General features: G+C 54.3%; 1 protein-coding gene across 2 annotated transcripts in view; it reads right to left on the bottom strand.

Annotated features, from left to right (window-relative positions):
* Positions 1-13519, bottom strand: part of CARD11 (caspase recruitment domain family member 11) — a 104122-nt gene extending 90603 nt beyond the window's left edge. For both annotated transcript variants that reach the window (XM_040267202.1, XM_040267219.1), the window contains exon 1: positions 12782-13519. The gene's annotated coding sequence lies outside the window, so the exon portion shown is untranslated. The remainder of the gene's footprint in view (positions 1-12781) is intronic.
* Between the last annotated feature and the right edge of the window lie 1061 nt (positions 13520-14580).

The raw sequence follows: 14580 nt of genomic DNA, 5'->3' as shown, positions 1-14580 counted from the left end.
GATGCGAACAGCTGACTCACTGGAAAAGACCCTGATGCTGGGAAAGACTGAAGGCAGGAGAAGGGGAAGACAGAAGATGAGAAGGCTGGATGGCATCACTGACTCAATGGACGTGAATCTCAGCAAACTCCTGGAGACAGTGAAGGACAGGGAAGCCTGGCATGCTGCAGTCCATGGGTCAGAGTTGGACATGACTTAGTGACTAAATAACAGCAAAAAATTAAGGTGTCTGTAGACTTGGTCATGAGGATTTCTTCATGCTGATCCAGGGCACAGACCAGCAAGCAGCTGGCCCAGGAACCCACAGCCCTCACAGCAGCAAATCTTATCTCTTAGCTTCACAGGACATTAGCGAGGTCAGGTCTCCAGAAGAGGAAGTAGTCCAGGGAATAGAGGGTGCTTCCGCAATGACTTCAAAATTCCACACCCCCCAACCCTTTCTCTTTCATTTCCCCCCTGCGAACTCAATAATCTATCATTTATCTTGCTTTGCTTCAGGCTATGCCATTAATAACAATAGAAACAGCATTTTTTGCTTGTCACCTTTCTTCAAAGGAACTCAGATTGTCTCTGAACCTTTACTGTGCATACAAAGTAGCTTGGAATTTTGTTAAAATGCAGATTCTAATTTAGTCGGCCTGGGGTGGGGCCTGAGAGTGTGTGTTCCTAATCGGATCTCCGGTGAGGCAGACACTGTTGGCCCATGGACCACACTCTGAGAAGCAAGAGGACATGAGGCAACTTTATGGGGTGATGGAAATCTTTTCTATTTTGATGGTGGTTACACGGACATATACTTTTATCAAAATTCATTGGTCTGTGTATTTAAAATAGGTGTGTTTTACTGTACATAAATGATCCTTTATTAAAGGAGAAATCCATTCTAGATGTGTTATAGATTTAAATGTGAAAGATGAAACTGCAAGGCTTTTAGGAGTAAACACACACCCTGGGGTAAGCATATATCTCTCTTTTTGAACTACACATATAATTTTAATTTTTAAGTTGTTGTTAGGTTGCTAAATCATGTCTGACTCTTTTGCGACCCCATGGACTGCAACACCCTAGGCTTCCGTGTCCTTCACCATCTCCCAGAGCTTGTTCGAATTCATGTCCATTGAGTCGGTGATGCCATTCAATCATCTCATCCTCTGTCGTCCCCTTCTCCTCTTGCCCTCAATCTTTCCCAGCATCAGGGTCTTTTCCAGCGTGTCGGCTCTTCACATCAGGTGGCCAAAGTATTGGAGTTTCAGCTTCAGCATCAGTCCTTCCAATCAATATTCAGAGCTGTTTTCCTTTCGGATGGACTGGTTTGATCTCCTCGCAGCAGCCACATTAAGAAATGTAGTGAAACTGGATAAACTACTAAGGCATGTCTTCAACAAGACTCAAAAAAGAGGGAACCACAGGGAAGAAGCCCACATGAATTGGACTGTAGCAAAATTAAAAGCCTCCGTTCATCAGCAGACTCATAATAAGAGTGGAAGGGCAAGCTGTAAACTGAGGGAAGCTCTCTGCAAGACACACATCTGTCAGAGGACGCCGGTCATATATAAAGAACCAGTCCAGCGCAATAAGAAAAAGACACGCCGATAGGAAAACAGGCAAAACACTAGAACAGACAGTCCACGGAGGAGGACAGCCAAACGGCTGATCAACACGCGAAACAGCGTTCGACTCAGTCATAAATGAAACGCAAATTAAAACCGCACCAACGATGTGTTTTGACTGCACACTGGTCGGAACTGCTAAAATGAAGAGGCAGGCAACGCTGTGTCTGTGAGATGCTGGGAGAAGGGATGTGCACCCACTGGAACCCCCACTCGTTACCGAGGTGGGGTGCAGTCTGCAACAGCATTCGGGGGAAACGATTTGGCGGTATTTACTAGAGCTCAACATGAACAGAGTCTAAGACCCAGGAGGTCCACTCTTGGGTGGAAATAAAAGCACATGTCTCCAAAAGGTCAGTATAAGAATGCCCAGAGCAGCCTTACTCCTGACAGCCCCAAGCTGGAAGCCACCCAGGTATCCATCAGTGGTGGTCTTGACAAAACGTGAAACAGTCATCAAACAGACTCTTACTGGCAATACAAACACGGAAGCACTAACTGCCGCTTGCAACAACGTGGATGAAGCCAGGGTTGTCAGATAAAATACAGGGCGCCCAGCTCGACTTGTATCTTGAATAAATAAACATTTTGAAGAACATGAATGTCCCATGTAGTATTGGGGATATACGCCTACTAATAAAACCCATTATTAGCTTTCATTGAAATACTGATTTTCAACTGGCCACACTGTTTTTTGGTCTGGGTGCTGGAGACGGCGCGTTCATGTTGCGAAAGTTCGTCGTGCTGCACTTAGGATCTGTGCACGCCTCTTGTATGAATGTTACGCTTCCACGCAAAGTTTATTTACAATAAAGATACAGCTAATCCTGGCCTGCGTCCCAGCAGAGGGGCCCTCCCCGCCTCTTGCCCCGAGTCTCCCATCTGTTGTCAGCACCGCTGTTTGTGATCTTTCGAACTTGCACATCCATCCTGGCTGCCGGCCACGGCTCCATCGCCCCAGCAGCTGGCCCGTGCCCACAGGACAGCATGTGCCTCCTTGGCACAGCTTCCGGGGCTCTCGGGGGCCCCTCCTCCCCGTCCCCACACCTTCCCGTCTTTTTGCCAACACCGACATTCATCCCACCTCCATTTCTCTGCTCAGAGGGCCCTCCGCGCTTCTCTGCCTGCAAAAAGCCTTGCGGTTTCCCAAGTCTCATTTTGGCTTCGGTCGGCCCTGGAGGTCACTCTGTCTCCCTCGGGCAGAACCGGATGTCCTGCTCTCTCCCACCTGTCCTCAAGGAGGGCCTCTTTTATCTCCCAGCTGACTGCCTCCTCACCAGACCACAGGCTTGAGGGGAGAGGAGCCCCGCCTTTACACCGTTTTATCCCTGGCACCTTGTGGGCTGCCTGAGAGTGGTGGGTGCTGGCTACCTCTTAAGGTGCATACTGGATAACGGTAGTAGTAAGTATTAACGTACAGGGGTCAGGCAGGAATGAAAGTAAATGGCTCATGCTTGATTTTAGGTTTCCCTGGGGGCCTTCAGAGCCTGCTCCAGGGCGCCCGGCCTACGAGCAGGGCACGCCTGTATCATGAACGCACACCTGTCCCGACCGAGTCTGCCTGGACGTTGTGCCCGCCCGATGGCGTCTGGTAGATGCTACCTTGTCTGCCTTCTTGTGGGAAGTGTGCTGTCTTACTTCCATTTCCCCGATGGCTTCAGTGACCTGTCCAAGGTCGCCTGCTGGGAGAGGCAGAGTTCACACTCAACTGCACCAGTGAGTCTATGAATAACACCAGGCATTGAATCACAAACGCCTCATGGAGCACAACAGGCAAGGGAGGAAGTGTGAGTGCCCACTCGGCCCGGGGCAGTTGTGACTCAGGCAGCCCTTCTGGCCCGTCTCAAGTCAGCCTCCGTGGGTGGCCACCCCCTCTCCCGAGAAATGGCCCGTGGGGAAGGGACGTCAGCCTAAACCCCGAAACATCGCATTCAGCTCAATCCAGTGACTCTCAACCCCTGCCTGAGGTTCTCAAGTTTTAAACAAAACAAAAATCTGATTCACCATTTCCAGGCCTACCGGAAACGCGAGTCCTTTATTTTTCTGCCACTAAAAAAAAAAAAGAATCAAACCAGGAAAAAAAAAAACCAAAACTTTATGGCTCAGAAAGAGTTCTGAATGGTTCTCATTTCACACCGCACCAAGCATTGTTCACGACAAAAGTTGCAGGAGGAAACCCAAAGTAAAAGACAGAAGGAAATGAAACGTATTACAGTAAAACACACTCGCCAATAAATAACAGCCTGAGCGATGAATCCGACTCGGGATACACCACTGGCAGGAAGATATGCCCTAAAGCTTTGCTTAAACCAAATAATGTAAGAACAGATGGCTCCCCTGGGTCTCTGGGAAGCTGCAAACAGAGACTCTGTTTGGGATTCTGGCAGAAAACATGGGGCATTAACAACATTCAAGGTGAAAGAGGGGAGGCTTGTGGATTGAAGGGAGGGATGCGGTTTTCATTAGGGAACAGAAAGAGACATATCTGGATATCTCCACTGGATCCCCACAGGCTGCCGGGCATGTGCCTCCTCCAGAAATTAAGCGGACCCACACTCAGTGGCACTCTGGGGCAACCCCCCGCTCCCGACTGCCCAACCGGAGAATTAATTTAACTCCAGAGATTTGGATGATAAGGATGAACCCTCGAGGGAGACAAAAATTTACTCAGGGAAGGTTTTTCCACGCCCGTCCTGCAGAAGCGTCACAGGGTGGCGGGGCGAGAAGATGCAGGCACCAAGCCACGGAAAGGTTCCAGAGGAGGCCTCTTGGTCTCACCCGCAGGGAGGCTGTGAAAGGCGCACTGGCCTCCCAGGCACAGCAAGAGCACACCCCCACACCCAGCGTTCACATCAATCCCCTTTCTCAGCATCACCAGGAAAATCCAAATGGCGCTCTCTTGCCCAAGGGGGAGCAAAAACGAAAGCGAAGGCTTTTCGCCCAGCCCGGGAAGATGGTGCTGCGGGAGGTCAATTAATAACAATGAAACCTTGCATTTATATAGCGGTCTGTTATTTTCCAAGCCATTTTTCACCGACTATCTCATCTGCTCCTCAGAGCGATTTTGTGCGGTAGGAAGGCAGGGGTTATTTGTCTCCATCTTGCTGGTGAAGAAACAAAGTCTTCGGACAGGGAAGTGATTTGCTCAAGGTCACGGCGTGATCACAGGTTTTTAAAGCTGGCGGTTCCCGGTCTAGGGGAGCAGGGGCAGGAATGACTAATGGGGGCACCCCTGGCTCCAATCGGCAGTTTCACACCCACAGCAGACACGGGCAATCGATCACAGAGCTACTCTCTTCCGCAGAGCTGGGGGGCAGTGGCGGGGCGGGGAGCGCTTTCTCAAGCAAGCCAGGACTAGTTGCCTGGAGCTCGCCCTCAAGGTGAAACCTATTGGTCGTCCCAGGTCCTGTCTCCGCTCTCACAGGTGAGGAAACTGAGCCCGGAGGGGAGAAAGGACTTGGCCAAGATGGCCCAGTGGGTTGGTGGCCCAGGACCCAAGTCTCGCCTCCCTCTTCTGAGCCCAGGGGTCTCCCCAGCACATCACGGTGTGGCCCCACTGGCTGGGGGGAACAAGTCGCCCCTGAGAGGTGCAGCAAGAAGGCCTGGGAATGACCATCTCGGGGACCCAGCCAGAGCACCTAGGTCCTCTGTGCTGAGCAAGTGGACACGCTCCTAGTCCCAACGGGGGAACCGAGGACCACCCCTATGTTTTCAGGCCTGAGCACTCGGCCGCTTGGAAGAGAGGACTTGGGGATGGAAGGCTCCGAAGTTCAGCTGTGGGTCGACTCCACGTCCGGGCAGTCAGGACCGCTGGCTACCGACGTCCAGTGTTCAGCGGGGGAGGCCCAGCGGGAGGGACAAACCTGGGGTGTGAGCAGAGATGGCTCTCAAGCCCTGAGTCTGCCTGAGACCACCGGGGAGGAGCCCCGAGGGAGAGGCTGAGCCCTTTGACCTCAGAGGTCAGGGGACACGGAGGCATTCGGAAAGACTGGGAAAGAGCGGCCAGGAAGGCCGGAGAAAGCCGAGGCAGGGAACTGACGCTGCGCTCCCGGGAGCGACGGAGCGGCCGAGCTGGCGCCCAGCCTGAATGAGGTCTTCAGGCCCCAGGAGGACGACGAGCGGGCCTGGGCTTGCGTGAGCTTGCTCAGGGCTCCTTAAACTCAGGGCTGCGGGCAAAAGCCTGACAGAAGTGGGTCCAGGACAGAACAAGGGGTCCGGAACTGGGGACAGACAGTGCAGACAACACTCTCAAAGAGATCTTCGGCAAAGGTGTGCAAGGCTGAGTCATGTCCCTGCACACTCGTACGGTGAACCCCAACCCCACCCCCTGCAGTTGGGAGGTTCAGCCTTTGCAGAGTAAGTTAAAATGAGGCCGACGGGGTGAAGCCAGCGGTGCTGGCGTCCTGTGAGGAGAGGGGACACAGAGATACACCGGGGGGCACGCACACGGTGGGGCCAGGCAAGGACACAGCGAGCATGGGGCCACCTGCACGCCCAGGAGAGGCCTCGGGAGGTGCCAGCCCTGTCCACGCCTTGATCGTGGACCGTCTCAACACAAAATTGAGGGGAAAGAGGCTGGCCCATTCCTCAGGAGCAGCCCTGCGCTTGGCACAGCTGTGGGGGGGCTCTCCCCCACTTGGAGCGGCAGGAGGAAACCGCCCTCTCCCCGCCAGGCCCCTTTCCTTCAAAACCGCGGAACCCACGTGACTCCAGGACCCGTGAGAAAGCCTCCCCGGGGGAGGAGGACTGTGGAGCCTGCAGAACACTCCCCGAGGAATCGGGAATCTCCGTGCATCTCTGCTACCTGCTACCCTCTGCTACCTCGGCACCCCCAGGCGCCATGCAGACTCACAAGTTGGTTTTGAAAAGCATCTGAGAACCGAAGCCAGGAGACTCAGAGAGAAGGGCGAAGTATCGTTATTATTCAACCGCCCGCTCCCCCGTCCCCCAACCAACTCCACTGAAATCCCTTTTTTAAAGGCCATTTCTTCTTAGAAAACTACCGTGAAAGACTGAATCCTTACTCAGAGGCAAGGAACAACGCACCAATGTCAATAAAACACGGTTTTACTTCACATCAGCATTCATCTACCGATATGACAACTTGCGGCACCACCAGTAATGCTGGCTCAAGGGCTCTGTTTGTCTTCAGATAAAAAAAAAGTGGGCCATCACCACCAAGACTTCTCCAAGAGTGTTCACAGGACCTCTCACCATAGCCCAGAGCTGCACACAACAGCCAAGTTCATCCACGGCCGGAGGGACACACAATCGTGGTGAACACTCACAGTGTAATACCATGCAGGGGGAAAACCCAAGGATGGCTACACACACGGATGAATCAAGTTGAGACACCAGAGCACACTCTGTGCAAGGCCACGCATGTGGCAGTGAAAGACAGGCAAGGGGCTGGGGGCTTAGCAACCGGGAAAGAGAATGAGGACGCCCCCGCCACCCCCCAGGCCTGGAAAGAACCCGAGTCTTGATCTGGGTGACCAGCTACGTGGGTGTGTGTGCAGCACCATCCACAGGGACTGTGTGCGTGCTATGCCTTAATGGAAAACGAATCCTTTTTTTTTTTAAACCAATCAATTTTGCCTTTCAACAGGGCTGGGGAGGCCCTCTGATTTCCCTTCCTGTGACACAACAGAAATGAGAATTGTAAGAGTCAGTTTCTCCCTGTAGCCCATCCGGGTGGGAACCAGGAGGGCTAGATCAGCAGGACAGAGCAGGGCGGGACACCAACCCTTCCTGTCTCTTCCAAACATGGCTTTTCCTTCTTATTTCCTTAGTCAGAAGGATGACAGTTGCTAAGGTAAAAACAAACAAAAGGACACAAAATGAAAACTAGAATTTTCCCCTCCATCCCCCCAACCCCCATTCCCCAAACGTCCCACCAGCACAGTTTCTTTCTCTCTTTTTTCTTATGTTCTTTTTGTTTTGGTTTTTAGTCTAATAGCTTGACTTTCCAAAACCAATTCCCTGAAGTCACTGCCTCTCTGCCTTCAACAGTGCTGACACAACACTGATTTCACTTTAGCTTTTATAGGTGACCTACTCCTTACTCTTTATAAAGTCTTTGGGGATTTTCTTCTTATCCTTGGAGTTATGAAATCTCGCCAAGATGCATCTAGGTGTAATTAACGAAAAAAAAATTTTTTTTTTGTCCCATGCAGTTTCTTCTATGTGCTATTGTTTCGTTTTTTTTTTTTTTCTTCTAGAAAACCCCTTATGCCCCCATCTCATTCCTGGCCTCACAGAATTCCACTGTATGGATGGACTTTGCCTTTGAAGAGCATCTGTGTGGTTTCAAACTTTTCCCCATTACAAACGATGGTACAATTAACATCTGCATGCAAAAAAAAAAGACGGACAGATCTATTTGTGAGATAACGTTTTAGAAGCGGAATTTTGGGGTTTATTCACTTAGCATGTTAGTAAACACTGTCAAATCCACAGTGCACTAGACTTGCCTGCTTCCCCTTTCAAGTTTTTTAATCGTTGCCAGTACAGTGAAAAAAGCTGTATCTCTGTTGTATTAGTTTGCATTTATTCATCGTAAATTGATTGGTCTGTTCACGTTCTGTTTGTTCACACCCTTCAAGCATTTTTCTCTTGGGTCCAGTTCCCTAATTATGAAGTCAGCAAACTACGATGGCGTGCCCCCCACCACCGCACTGTCCACCCTGCCCCACTGGCCACAGGAGGACAGCGCTGAGCCGTTTCCATGGGGACCTTCTGGCTGTCAGAGCCTCAGATATTTACTACCTGGGCTTTTACAGAAGAAGTTTGCTGATTCCTACACCTCCCTGATTTTTTCTGAGAGTTCTCTGTAGATTAAGGGAACAGATCTGTCCAACGAGAGTTCAGTTTTGGGTTAAATTCTTCACTCTGCTGTACCACCCACCCGTGACTCTGTCAGAAATAGCCAAGTCACAGGTGAGCCTTTAAAAGCAGAAGCACTCTTATTCGGAAACACTCTGGTCTATGTTAATTTAGGGGTGGGACTTCCACCCCCAGTCTACACACACGGCAGCTGAGGCTCAGAGACGTGCAGTGACTTCCCCGAGGTCACGCAGCTAGTGTGCAGCAGACCCGGAACGGACGTCCTTTCTGCTGGCTCCACATCCCTAGATCTTTCCCCTGGAGGGTCCGGCCTCTCGCTGGAGGCTGGACCAACACCCGGGAAGGTGCTGCCTGAACAGAGCAGTCCGGCGGGTGCTGCAGTGGCACCTGCAGGCTGGGAGCTGCGTGGACAGAGCTCGGGGCCCCGCCTCGCCCCTGGCACTCCAGAGCGCGAGGACGCATGTTCCAGAGGTGGGTGTGGGGTGAGAAGGAAGGTCACAGCCTCGACGAAGAAACCCCCCGGGGAGAACGGAGCCCTTGCTCTGGCTCATCCATCAGCAGGGACTGGGTGGAGGGGACCAGAGGACCGCGACGGAGGAGATGAGCTTGCGGAGCTGGACCGCAGGGCTGGACCGGCAAAGAGCATGCACCAGAGAAGGCAGGAACAGGGAACCTTCACCACCCCTCGGCGCTCAACCCTCACAGCAACATGACAGCAGCTATTAGAACCTCGGGGCCCTGCACAAACCGCAACTGAGGGGGCGGCCCTGCTGAAGACAGCCACCCCAGTAAAACCACCGAGCCACAGGCAGGAGTTGCTCAAGGGGACTTCGGGGGACACTGCTCGCGTGTGTTCTTTGCATGTAATGCCCACAAGCCCTATTCTCCCCGAGCACAGTGGCTGAGAATCCGCTGATGCAACTTTTCTTGAGCAGAAAAGCATTTTAAGGGGCTTCCTTGACAGCTGTCTTTTCTTTTTCTTTCTGTTTCCATATTTAAATCCACTCACAATGTTCCAGGGCTTCTCCTGGTGGCTCAGACAGTAAAGAATCTGCCTGCAACCCAGGAGACGAGGTTTGCTCCTTGGGTCAGGAAGGTGCCCCTGGAGAAGGAAAAGGCTACCCTCTCAGTATTCTTGCCTGGAGAATTCCATGGACAGAATGTTCTAGACTTACTGGATAACGCAGTGTGTCTACAGGGTAGATCTCCTTCCATGCTCGTGGCTGTCCTGCAAGATGGGGACTGCGGACCAGGAGACCAAGGAAGGGGGTCCACCCAGCACGGGCGGGGGAAGCCACACTCCACCCCAGGCCCTGACCTCAGCACCCTTCCTCTCATCCCCCTTGAATCTCAGGAATAACAACGGCAAAGGTAGTCGTATGTACATCTCGTGCTTTCTCATTTTATGCTTGGTGTAGCTGACAGGCCTGGAAATAATCACTATTAATACCCTGATTTCATCAGGAAGAAATGACTCCCAGATTGCTGAAGTGATGGCCGGCCGGCACAGGTAGGCAGTCATGACTAGGAGCCACGTCTGGGCCACAGCCCGAGGCTCCTTCCCACCTGCCACTAGGCCCCCGACACAGAAGGTGGACCGTGGACCTCCTGTTGCCTCCCTACTCGATCTGATTCTTTCAGAAATTTTTGAACTTTTAAATTTTTGGCCGCAGGGCAGGTGGGATCTCAGTTTCCTCACCAGGTATCTAACCTGAACCAACCCCCTACGGTGGAAGTGCAGCGTCTTAACCACTGGACTTAGTCACTGACCTGACTTCTTTCTAACACACGTTTCACAGATCTGGTCACACTCGGTGTTGGGGTGGTCATCTGGGTATCTTACCCATGTGGGACCTCACCATCATCCTGACTGCCAGGGGGCACTGTCTTCAAGGCCAAGGGTAGGGCAAAGCAAGAGGGGCCGGACAGCAGCTTTAAACTGGCAGGAGGAGCTCCGTTTATTAGCCTTGGGTCCCTTTTCATCATAATCATCTGAACACTGGACTCGATGTGGCTTTTCATGCGTGAAGCGCCATAATCACCGAACCAGAAACAGCCTCCAGTCCCACAAAGCAAGGCTTCCATCTGGAGGGTGGAGAAACGCATGTCGGAAGGTGGACAAGGGAGTCGGGACCCACCAGCGCTGTCTCAGCCTGAACCTTCCACTGATCCCCACGGGGCCCCACGCTCGCCCTCCGCCACCCACCACCCTCTAGTCTGAGTCTCCACCAGCCCCTGGGCACGGCAACACAATCATATGGCCTGAACTACTTAGAGGGGGACATCTGGGTTCTACCTTGCTTCTGCTGTGTCCTGAAAGGTGCTCACTAACTGATTCAATCCAGAGCCATCACCTTGAGAACAAGAGTTAGGTTTACAAGTCGTTTTAAAAGATCACATAAAGGATTCATGGATAAACAACACGGGGTCCATGCTTACTACGGAGTATTATTCGGTCTTAAGAAGGAAAGACAGAGAAGGCAGTGGCACCCCACTCCAGTCCTCTTGCCTGGAAACTCCCATGGACAGAAGAGCCTGGCGGGCCGCAGTCCGTGGGGTCGCTAAAAGTCGGACACGACTAAGCGACTTCCTTTTCACTTTAAACTTTCATGCACTGGAGAAGGAAATGGCAACCCACTCCAGTGTTCTTGCCTGGAGAATCCCAGAGACAAGGGAGCCTGATGGGCTGCCGTCTATGGGGGCGCACAGAGTCGGACACGACTGAAGCGGCTTAGCAGCAAGAACGAAAGAAACTCTGACACCTGCTACCACACGGCGGAACCTTGAGGACATGATGCTCAGTGAACTAAAGGACAAACACTGTAGGACTCCACTTACATGGAGCCCCCAGCCCCCCAGGAGTCAGATTCAGAGAGGCCGGAAGTAGGAGGGTGGGTACCTGGGGCTGGAGGAGGGAGATGGGGGGTTCGTGTTTAAAGGGACCAGAGTCTCAGTTTGGGAAGATGGAAAGTTCTGGACATGACGGTGGTGATGGTTGTACCACAGTGTGAAGGCACTTATTACCCTTGAACTGTACTTAAAAGTGGTTAAGACGGCAAAGTTCCTGTCGTGTGTATTTTACCACAATTAAAAAAAAATCACACAAAGACACAGACTCGGGGCTGGTGGGGCCACCAGACTTCCTTTTTGATCCAGGTGCTAATTAAAATGCACAGACATCCAGACCATTTTGCCCGGGATGGGGGAGGCTGAGTCCCAGGCTCCCTTTGCCCGCTGGTCAGCCACAGCCCACAGCCCAAAATGCGACCGTCGCTTCTTTATCTGGCCTTGGGGGTGGAGGGAAGTGCAGACTCAGGGCAAAGAGAGAGGGCAGCATTTTAGCTCAATTCCTGCCCCGGCATTAACCCAGGGCTTGAGATTTCTGGTGCTCATTAACCACAGGGGAGGCGCCCACTAACTGTCTGGGGCTGGACCAGTGTGTCTTTCCTTCCTCGGCAGGGGCAGCAGCCTTACACCTTCAGGAGAGGCGGCAAACGTTAGGAGGGCTCTTTTCCTACTACAGATCAGAGGCTGGGCAGAGATGGGTTTGGTCCAAGACCAGGTCTGAGCCGACGGCCCCCTGCTCACACTCTGCCCAGCAGGTGCCAGGAAGCTGGGAGCCCAGACACACGCAAGCAGGCTCCGCTCCCTGAGCCAAAACTCTCTCCCCCAGAGAACCTTTCTCCCCGCCCCGCGAGGGTTCAGGACGCCCTGGCAGGTGGGGATCTGCAGGGCGGCTTTCCAGCCCGTTCAGCGCCCTGGGGCGGTCGGTGTCCGGGAGGCGGGTACTCCAGGCGAGGCCTCTAGGGACCCATCCTGGTTCTGCGGGGGCGCCTGGGCCCCACCTCGCTCCCCGCGCTCCCCTCCCTGGGGCCCCTTCTCAGGAGCCTGCGAGTCAGGCCTGGCTGTGGTCTGGAGACTTCCTGTCCTTTAAAGGCTTTTCCTCCCTCTGGGGCCCCCGGGGCGCCCGGCCAGCCCAATGCCCCTGACCACTTTCATCCCTCTGTTCTCGGAGGGGCCGGGGTCCGGGGTCGGGGGCGGGGGACGTCGCCAGGCGGGGCCAGTCAGAGACCGACGGTCCGAGAGAAACCCAGAGGCGAGATAAAGTGGAGAAAGAAAAGTTTTCGGAGGCCGGAGGGAGGTGGAGATGGAGCCAGAGGGGTGAGAAAGCGAGCCACTCCGGACCCCCTCGGCGCCCCCCACCCACCTCGACAGCGACCCCCGACCTGGACCGGCCGCCGCCCCAGGGTGGCTCCCGCCCCCGCCCCCGCTCCCCCCTCCCCCCCCCGTCCCCCGGTCCCCACCCCCGCGTCCGCCGCGCCTACCTGGGCCGCTCATGCTCTGCCAGCCGCGGCACCTCCTCCGCGCAGGCCGCCGGCTTCCTCCCGGCGCCCCGGCCCGAGGGCCCCGCCGCCCGGACCGTCCGAGGGGCGCAGCCGGCCCAGGGGCTGCAGGGCCGAGGGGGTGCTGCGCGCCACCCAGGCAGGAGTTCGGAGGCCAAGGGAGGCAAAAGAGAGAAAAAAGGAGAGAAAGTGTGTCATAGGCTGGAAGGGGAGGGGAATGCAAAACTCGACAGGAAATGAGACTTAAAAAAATGCAAAAGGTTAGAAAAGAGATAAGGAAGAGGGGGAGGGGCGGGGCCTGGGTGCCGCCGGGGTAGGAGGGCGCCAGGGGGTGCGCTGGGTGGGCCCTGGGCCCCGGGGGCTGCCAGGAGACCCCCGCCCCCGCCCCACCGCAGGCCTGGGGCGGCCCTGCCCCCCCACCCCGGTCGGAGAGCCTGGACCCCCGCCTGAGCCTCAGCCCCCACCCAGCTGCGACCCCAAGGCTGCCGACCCCGGCCCGGAGCCCAGGAGCGGCCGTGGGCAGGCACGCCCGGTGGAGGATGCCGGGGCTCAAGGCGGGCGGTCCAGGCGACGGGCCCCTTCCGAAGACCTCCCAGAGGCATCGCTGCGATTTGGGGTGGGGAAGGGAGGGCTGGTCCCACGGAAGAGTGGGGAGCAGGGCACCGCCGGGGTCCTTCCTCCCTCAGCCGGAGTTCTGGAAGCTTCCTGGGGCCAGCCGGCCGGTCGGCACACACCCACCCCGCCTGGACACTGGCTGGCGGCGGAGTCCGCCCTCCGCCCGCCCATCCCCCACTCTTGCTCGCACACCCAACACCTGGAGGGGAAACTGTGACTTCTGGATGCCACCGGTTTAATCATTTACCCCCAGAGCTGTGACACAGGCCCCTTGGGTATGCTGCTCTCCCACCCAAGGGTGTTTCTGAATCGTGAACTTAAGAACCTGGACAAACCCGGCACGGTCCGGAGAACTCTGGGTTCTAGTCTGCCCACTGCGTTTGCGGCAGTTTCCCCAGCTCCTCCTCCGCTGCCTCAGTTTACCCCTCCCTCCTCGCCCTCCCCCCACCATTTGATTCCCCGCGGATACAGCTGGAGAACGTTCTGTCCTGTTCTACGTGTTTTAAGTTCTCTGAGTAAAGTTTCTTGAGCTCCTGGAGGGAAGGGCACTCAAGAAATGAAGCAACCAAGCAAAAAGAAAGAATGCCACGGTGGTCCAAGCACGGTCGAACGCGGAGTCGCGGCGGGCTTGAGGAATGCAGCTGGTGGATGCCCACGGACCAGGCAGGAAGGCAGACATAAGTTTGCTTTCTGCACAGCATGGTAAACAAAGTCATCAGGAACCGCAGAGAGAAAGTTCCTAAAATACAGAACAGTGCTGCCAGCATCCTGGTCTTTGGTCCCCAGTGACCCGCCGGAGAGCAGGGTAGAATCTCTCTTGCTCTTGGTGAACCTTTAAATCAGGCTGTGTGGTTTTAAAGAGGAACACTGGTTTTCCTCATGCAGGATATCAAGGGCAGGTGGGCCTTAAATCAACAAAAACTGCAAAAATTGTGCAAAAAGCATGATGAATTTTCATGAAGTGAACACACTCAAGTTAACAAAAGATAGAACTTTGTCTGCACCCTGGAAGCCCTCCTTACGCACCTCCCAGTTGTCAGCCCCCTTCTACCAAGAATAAACTACATTCTGACCTCAAGCAAATCCTTTGCCTCTGAAGTCCAAAAACTTCATATAATATATGGAGCCATTCATAGATTCTCTTCCGAATCTCGCTTCTTTTTGTC

Source organism: Oryx dammah, unplaced genomic scaffold (genome assembly GCF_014754425.2).
Source record: "Oryx dammah isolate SB20612 unplaced genomic scaffold, SCBI_Odam_1.1 HiC_scaffold_2, whole genome shotgun sequence".
NCBI lineage: Eukaryota > Metazoa > Chordata > Mammalia > Artiodactyla > Bovidae > Oryx > Oryx dammah.
This window is presented reverse-complemented; position numbering and strand designations above follow the sequence as displayed.